We start from the raw sequence: 9,466 nt of genomic DNA, 5'->3' as shown, positions 1-9,466 counted from the left end.
AGAATCCTGTCTCAATAATCATCATTTGATTTGTTCGCTTCGATATCTTTTTTTTTTACGTAAGCTTAAATGACTTTCAGATTTTGCGTGCCGACAAATTTTCGATAAATGAGCAGCAAAATATTTATCGCAAATTGTACAAAAACATATTTTGTTATCATGCGGAACCTCACGTAACCATAACTTAAAATCATCAATATTTAACCATTCAATTTTAAACACTTACGTTTTCGGTGTTTTATGTTGTACATGTACAGCTACGTCATCATCAATAGATAATGACACATTTTCTTTTAAATTTTTTCGGTGGCACGCAGAACCTGCATGTCTGTTAACGTGTGCTGCATTGCAGGAAAAACTGTTATTGCAAACAGTACAAAAATAATAACTTTCATCAGATGATATTTTACGTATCCAATCTTTATAACGTTTATCACTAAGCCAAGCTTCCACAAAACTTCGCTTAGGTTTTTTGGGCAATGCATCACACCTTTCCATATCGGAAACAAAGCAATAAAAATGAAAAGCGAAAGAATTGAATAAAGAAAAAATGAAAATGAAGGAAGTAAAAAGAACTGTATGTGTGTAGTGTGTGTTGCAAATAGAGATCAGGACCCCGTGGTTTGTCACTCCCACAGTAATTACTGACTCCAAACCCTCTCTATTTACGTGTATGTGTGCGTAGAGTAAGTAATGATAAATGGTTGCGAAAAGAATGCAAAAAAGAGAATACAATATATTCTTTCACCTTGAAAATCGCTAGGAATACCGAGATATCTCTGTACCTCTGTGACACGGCGATTTGCAAGACGGCAAGAGGCTAGGATAAACAAAATCGCATCGCGAGAAACGTGAATGCGTTACCGGTAAGATTGCAAAATTATCGACATAGCACATAACAATAATCATGTAATCTCTACCGATATCAAAAATGCATATTATATAAATGTAAATTATGTATTTGTTTGTATTTCTTAATATAATAAACATTGTTCAAAAAAGAAATATGAACGCTTTACTTCCGCACTACCTATGAGGTGCCACTAATAGTGCGTTAGGTTTTTAACGTGGACCTTCGCCTGTAGCCCTATTATACCACATTTTTTTTATATATGTACATATAGGTATAACCTCTTAACGTAAATATAGAAACATATGTTAAAAACCGAAATTTTTAATTTATTTTATCGTGCTATTGTGCTTAGTTATACTGAGTGCGTATACTAGTGCGATCATCCAAATTCGCTAATTGAAAGGAAAACTTAGGAATCGATACAGTATTTCAAATAAATGAAAAGTTTAAAATATTTTTTACATTTTATTATATTAAAAATATAAATTTAAATTTTTATATTTCGGGGCCTGGTCACCCCAACCACTTCGGTCGCCCCGACCGCTTTGGCCGCCCCGACCGCCGCCTCGGCCGCCCTGACCGCCACCTTGGCTGCTCCGCTGGCGGTACCAGCAGGCTCGAGCTCTGCCCGCTCCCCTTTTTCTCATTCCTAAAAAATAAATAAATATATATATATTGTCACGACTTTTTGCACTCCCGGACCGCTCCGGGACGTGTGCCGGATCAAAAGGACTTAGGAGAGCGGGATGGTTGGCCTCTCCAGTGATTTCCTCGCACCTCCGATACTCCACGAAATGTTCCGAATGTTGGGCGCCAGACGCGTACATTCGCGTCCACGAAATCGCGAAAACCTAAACGAGACGCAAAACGAAGTGTGGAGGTGCGTGGAATCGGCTAGCTTGACCTAATCACGGGCGGGGTTAATGAAGGGCAGCGCGATCTTCGGCGGGGTGACACGTTAATTTCATACCCAGTCAGATAACAAAGAAAATAACATTTATTGAGTACGGGTTGTCGAGAAAATAACAACGTTTATCCATCCGGCTTCGATCAACACAAGATAAATTCAATAAATCAATCAAGAATAGCCGGTGGCGGGGTGTCTGGATTCATCTAACAGAAATAATATTAATGCGGACGCGAGACACCCACGGAGTATTAATTGAGTCTCTAATTAACACGCTGAAGGCTTTATTCTCAAACAACTAATAATTCGAGTCGAAAACCGTACGAAAACTCTGTCGCAATGATATCTTAACCTAACGCGAGTGATTCTGCTCGGGCGCAACGGGGAGGCGCCGAGTCATTTAACCAGGCAAAGAATACGATAACTAACGCAAAATACTGGATTAATGCGGTTCTCCAATGAGGCGGAATACCGGTCAACGCGAAATACTAGAGTCGCGATATCGCTAATAACCACGGAACGTCATGAAGAACTACGCAAGTAACATCTAAACTCACGAAGCGTGTGAACGCCGGTAATTTCTTAACAAGAGTACAAGTCTAACATAATTAATCAATCGGCGGGAACGACATTCGACCGCGATTAACAATGCCATCGATATCCCAACGTAAAATTCGAGGTTGTCGCGAGCAGGGACGCCATAAGACGTACGCAAGTAATACCGGACGCAACGTTTCTCAACGCGAGAGCACAATTATCAACCCGTAATAACGAGATCCGAACACAAATCGATACGCTAACACCCGACGCGAGAACACAAGAATTTTCCGGCGCGAAGAAACGGTAACACAATTTACGAAGTACCGGCCCGTATGCTGCCGTACATCAAGGTCGCGAGGACGACGCAATATACTCGCGATATCGAACTCAGTAACGCGCCTATCACGATCCCCAGGGATTCGCCATAACGCTTGTACCACGGTTCCGCGGCCACGATACCATCCCGAGGCCCTTCGCTCTCGTTATCGATCGCGAAATTACACTCGATCTTAACATGCGTCATCCCGAGCGAGAGCGTGCACCGGAGGGCGGTGTCGTGGCTTTACATTTCGCGATTTGCGGGCAACCTCACCGGTGATACGCCTCCTCCCGGGCTCCTCGCCGTCGCCTTCCACCAACGATCCTCGATCCCGCCAGATAACGATCGAAATACCCGACTCGGGGTGGCTATCGCGTATCTCAATCAAAACGTAATTTCTCGCCGACGGACGACCAGAGAGTGAAAACGCTAGACCCGCTCGATTGCGGAATCGATACGGTACCCCTTCCTGAGGGGCGCGCGAGCCAATCGGGCGCGAGCTTGCAAGCCCGCGGTGTCCCGGCGCAGTGCTGTCGATACGAGATCCTTCGGGGGCGTGCAACGGTCCCTCGGCGGCGTACGACTCCTCAATTCTGTCCTTAGCAGCGGACGAAACTCGGTTCGCGCCGGTGTGCCTCCGGTTTGACCCTGGGGCGGTGATCAGTCACCCCGTAGGTCGATGTTTCTTGAAGATCCTCTGCTGTAGCCGGGTTTTACCCAGGCGTCTGGGGCCCCGCTATTGGCGGCCTCGTCCGTCGCTGCCTCACGTGCCGCACGCCTGCCGCGTTGCTTTCGCCAGCCCGTGATCTCTGCTGCTTCCGTGTTTGCCACCCCTCCTCGGTTATCAATCGTCCTTGATTTCCTTCGCCGATTACTCCCTCGAAGGTTGGCCGTGGTGTGGGTGAGGTGCCGCGCGTATTACATTGCATAAAAAAAAAAGAAAGTAATCAGAATGCGGAAACGCGATTAAATACGACCCCTGGAGATCTCGCCGTTGCCTCCCTGGTCCGTCCCTGGGCGCGAATTTCCGCGTCTTGTGACGGCGGCGGGGCGCCGCGACGATGCGGCGAGCCGCAACGTCACAATATATATATATATATATATATACATAATTAGTTTCATTAATATACATATTCATTAATAGCTGCTTTCCATTTACATCAAAACTCAGATAATTCTCACTTGCATGCTGGCAAGTGAGATTCAACTGAGTTTTTATCCACAATCAAGACCATGTGCTTTAATGAATCTAATAGACTCACATTAAAAGTGAGGCTGTGAACCTGTATTATTATGCAATAGCTTTGTCACCAAAATAAGCAGGTAAATACAAAATGACATATCTTACCTGAGTATAAAATACTCACATAACTGAGTGACTCAGATCACTTGAGTGTAAATGGAAAGCAACTAATATACATAATTAATTAAATAATGTACTTCGATTTAGCAACGGTTGTTGCTGTTGCTGGGGCAGCGGCTGATGTTGCTGCTGCTGCTGGGGCAGCGGCTGTTGTTGCTGCTGCTGTTGCTGTTGCTGTTGCTGCTGATGCTGTTGATGCAGAAGCTGGATTTCTTGTAGGACCGTTGACACGGTCTTCTTAGGAGTTTCTATTAAAATAACAAAAAAAATAAATAAAATTGGATAACAATAAAACTCTAATGATAAATATTAGTTAAGATTTAAAGAGGCTAGAGAGAGAGAGAGAGAGAGAGAGAGAGAGAATGAATGAATGAATGAATGATTTTTATTATGCCCTAGTTTAAACTTTAGGCAAATCATGAGATATACAAAAGATACAAAAATTATAATAATTATACAACGAAAGCAAATATGAAGAACAGAGTGTAATCGCCACAGATAAGCATATACGGTAAATAAAAAATGGAAAATGATGGAGATTATATCAACAAGCAGGAGACTCACCCCCCGGCGGAGGATGCGTTAAGCATATTAAACGGAAAAGTTACGGTGAAAAAAATTGAGATAGAGATATACGATTAGTAGAAAAAATTAACGCATGCAGCTCACACCTCTGTAAAGGATGCCTCGCCATAGACAAAATACATACTAAATGCTGATATTACATGAAAGAAACTAATCACAACGGTATTAACAAATGCAATTATAACTAGATTGAACATTAGGCGTCAGTGGCCGATCACGCTCGAACTAAATTGATCGATTTATGCTCTCACTCTCCGCAATAAGATATCGCAAGAAACACTCGGACATATCCCTTAGAATAGACTAGAATGTTACGCTCAAGTCGAAATATCAAGAATAGATCACATTAAAGAAACTACACACAGGTCACAGAAGCTCTGCCAAATCAACCTCGGAGGTAATCGATATGGGAGGCTGACCTTGATCTTTACGAACAAAAATCCCACCGTCCCTACACCACACATACCTAAAGGAAAATTGCCTAGCCTTGACTCTAGTTTGACGCAACAGATTATAAGTATGTGTCGGAAGTAGCTCGTTTACATAAATGTTACCGGGGATATCTTTCGAGAAAACATCTTTTAAAGTAATCGGCGCTTACCCCGCACAACCCTAATAATATGGTCGCGAATCTCGCGCGACTTGAGCGCAACTATAACTGATTTTTTATGACCAGCTGAGTCAGTTTGGGAATCGATGGCCGAAACGGAGACAAATGCCTCATCACGCACCACGGACGCATTTCGCCCCGCAACATCACGGGTCTCGAGAACGTCAGAAATCAGCTGAGGCACTCCGAGCACTCGAAAAACGCTCTCAACCAGCTCTCCGGATGTATCGGTGAAAGAACGTGGAATACCGGAGATGATAATGTCAGACGTTCTAGACACCCGCGATGCAGCATACTCGCGATCAACGTGTTGAGTGCTCAGAAACCGCTCACTCTGAGTCTCCAACGCTGCAATTCTCTCACCATGACTTGTGAGAATTTTCAGAACATCCGGTATTTGATTTAATTTACGCGCAATGTCCGCATTTACTGCCTCCTGACGGCTAATGAAAGCTGAAATCTTCTTATCTGACTTGTCGAACCAGGCAGTAAACTTTTTGTCAGATTCGTCCAGTCTGGCAGCGAACCTCTTGTCAGACTCCTCTAACTTGGTCAGAATAGACTGAAGCAGTGCATCGGTTGACAGCGATTGCGCACCAGAGGGAACGACAACCCCCGTGCCCGGTAAAGCAGAGCCCCGGTGATCCGCAGATCGAGAAACCTGCGCTTCCCTAGGCGTGACAGGCATGGCTGACAGTTGAGCTCTGCAGCAATCACTGGCGGATTTTGTGATGAGATACGCCTTAACGCAACCCGGGTGAAACACACGTTTGCACTCTGCGCACGACTCCGACAGACCCGCGATAGATTTTGAACACCTGTTACATGTGCGCTGCATAGATGTCACCGACTAGTACATCAAGATCGCAACAGATGTCTCCAGCGACCCGGCACAGAGATAGTAAGGTGCAGAGAAAAGATAGAGATGCGTGTGCCAGAGCATGCGCAATAGATATCTTCGTTAAACCAGAATCCAGCCAGATTGAGGTTAGAAAATGAAATGACTTTTCCCACAGAAATATCCAGTGAACAAGTTGCAGGGAAAGAAAGACTATATATCAATCTTAACAAGCAACCAAAGACGTGCTCAGACCTGGAACAAAACAGCCCAAAGGCAGCGTACAGCAGAAATGATGTTCAACGATTGTAAGAACGAGGAAACAGCGTGACAAAAGCTATACTCACAGAGAGAGTGAGCTATACTCACACACACACACACACAGAGAGAGAGAGAGAGAGAGAGAGAGAGAGAGAGAGAGAGAGAGAGGAAGAGGGAGAGGGAGAGGGAGAGGAAAAGGGAGAGAGGGAGAGGGAAAGGAAGAGGGAGAGGGAAATAGAGAGAGAGGGGGAGAGAGGGAGAGGAAAAGGAAGAGAGAGAAGGAGAGAGAGAGGGAGAGAGAGGGGGGAGAGAGAGAGAGAGAGAGAGAGAGAGAGAGAGAGAGAGAGAGAGAGAGAGAGAGAGAGAGAGAAAGAGAGAGATTGATTGGGCTTTATTAGCCTTCTCGGCTATTTTTTACATAAAATATCCTTAAATTAATTCCTCTACATGAGGTACAATATATTCTCTTAACCTACGTTTAAATGGTACAATTCTTTCGCATTGCTTAATTTCTATCGGTAGGGCGTTTATACATATTCAAACTTTCATAAAATAGACTTTTCTGTGCGCTTCTCGTCCTGCGATATTGAATTCTAATATTCTCAGCCTGCCTCGTTCGCCGTCCACTCACATCTCCTACTATTTCTATCCTATTACTTAAATGTTTTGGCATTATGCCTCTTACTATCTTAAAAATAAAAATACATACATTGTACATTAGCCTCTGTCTTACATTTATAAACTTAAGGGTTTGCAGCATCAAATATACCTTTTTATATCGCGAGCATTGCAGTATGACTCTCATGGCACGGTTTTGTGCCACTTGCAGTCGATTCAGTTGCGTTTCACCCATGCCTACTAACATCGTGGCGCAATATTCAAAGTGAGGCGCTATGATAGATTGATTGATTGATTGATTGATTAGTTTAATATGCCCGAACATCAGCTATAGGGCAAAAATACAGAAAAGCGAAAAACATAAAATGCAATATAATGTTAGAAGCAGCAGCCGGTAGATAACAGAAAGAAAAGCTGGCGATCATAATGCATTCCACTATATAACTATGTAACTTAAACATAACTAAATGCTAACTATGTACATCTAAAAACTAAATAGAAACGCATAGACAAGAGCATAATGCTAACTTGTGTACAACTTAAAACTAGATGAGAGTACGCAATACATTACAAGATAATGAATTGTGCAACGCAACAAACTAGAATAATTTGACGAGATAGTACAAACATTGCACCAAGCGATTCATACAGAGGGCTAAAAGTATCAGACAAATTCAGATGCAAGTAAAAACGAACGGAGCAGGTTCTTGAAGGATGCAAGAGACGATGCTGAAGTAATGTTGTGGGGAAGAGTATGCCAAAACCGTATTGCGGACAGGCGAAAGGAGTGCATGTACGTCGTGGTTCTGCAAGACGGGATGTGAAACACCTGCGATGAAACTGCCAGGCGCTCGGATCGCCTTAGCGATGGATCAGTAAGCACGAAAAGCTCACTTAGGTAAGATGGAGAATTCAAGGAAAGGATACGATACGTCAGACAACCAAGAAAAAACAACCGTCTATTCTCAACAGAGAGCCATCCCAGTCTACGTCTATACGGCGTGATATGTTCGTCGCGTTTAAGGTCAAAAATAAAGCGAATGCAGCAGTTCACTAATCTCTGCAGTTTAGTATTCAGCTCATTGTTCAGGCAGTGATAGACGAGACAACAGTAGTCGATGTGAGGGATTATCAGGGTTGTAACTAATTTGGCTCTCAATTCGGTTGAAAGGGAGTTCCTATTAAATTTTAGTTTATGCAGCGCGTAATGAACCTTTTGCGAAACATGCAAAATATGCTTTTTCCATGACAAAGTCGACGTGAAAATAACGCCTAAATTCCTGACTTCACTCACAAAAGGAAGAGGTACTTGGTTTACAATAATAGGCGGTAAAAGATTAAAGTCTATGTTTCTAACGTGAGCTTGACTGCCAAAGATAAGGACCTTTGATTTGGCAGAATTTAGTTTGAGTCCGTTAGATTGAGCATAGTTAAAAATTGCATTCGCATCTCTAGAGATTAATTCCAATCCTTGACGAATATTGGCAGGTGAGCACTTGAGATAAATTTGAATGTCATCAGCAAACAACATATGAAGTGCATACAGCAAGACACTACCAATATCATTGATGAAGAGCAAGAACAAAAGCGGGCCCAGGACGGAACCCTGAGGGACGCCAGACGACGTAGACAGCCACTCAGAAAAGTTACCAGCATCATCTACCACTGCCTGAGAACGTCCAGTTAAATAAGAAAATATCCAAGTAAGAACGGCATCAGAAAAACCAATCTCTCTGAGTTTAATGAGCAAGCGAAGATGTGAGACGGTATCAAACGCCTTGCTGAAATCAAAAAGGATCATGATTGTAATAAGTCTATTTTCAATCCCTTCTTTAATATCGTCACACACCCGTAATAGTGCTGACTGAGTATTGTAACCAGGTCGATATGCAGACTGTCTGGGGTTAATGAGATCGTGTTCAATCAGGTAGTCCGTGATTTGCGAAGCAACAATCCTTTCAAGTAATTTTGACAGCTCAGGTAGATTGGCAATCGGTCTCGTATCAGATGGGGACAGAGGTGTACGAATCTTAGAGAGAGGGCGAATGAGCGCTCGCTTCCACTGAGACGGAAAAAAGGAAGATTCAAGCGACCTATTGAATAAAGCAGTGAGACACGACGAAATAATAGGCCATGCGATACGCAAAATGAAAAGCGGTATACCGTCCGAGCCTGACGCATAGGAATGGAGTGGTTCAGTAGAAATGAGTCTGAGGATAGTACAAGGTGATATGGTAGAGAAAACAAATTCTGGATGTAGAGAAGGGCGAGTAACCGGAGCAATGGCAGAAGCAAAATCTGTATACAAGCAAGGCAACTGAGCATTAGAAACCGACACATAAAAAGAATTTAGTTGATCAGGTGTAAAGTAATGTAGAGGAGAAACTGAGGCTGATTTTACAAGACCAAGTCGAGCGAGTTCCTTCCATAGTTTTGCCGGATCATTGATGTTTTTAATAGAATTAAGTTGGAACTCACTTTTGGCAAGTTTAATATCAGTATTAAGCTGATTGCGATAGAGTCTGTAGGTAGCATAGCCAAGTAAGCTCCTAGAACGCTTTGCCTGCTTGTA

Source organism: Temnothorax longispinosus, chromosome 3 (genome assembly GCF_030848805.1).
Source record: "Temnothorax longispinosus isolate EJ_2023e chromosome 3, Tlon_JGU_v1, whole genome shotgun sequence".
In the NCBI taxonomy this organism is placed as follows: Eukaryota; Metazoa; Arthropoda; class Insecta; order Hymenoptera; family Formicidae; genus Temnothorax; species Temnothorax longispinosus.
The sequence above is the reverse complement of the archived record's forward strand: the minus strand, read 5'-3'. Positions refer to the sequence as shown.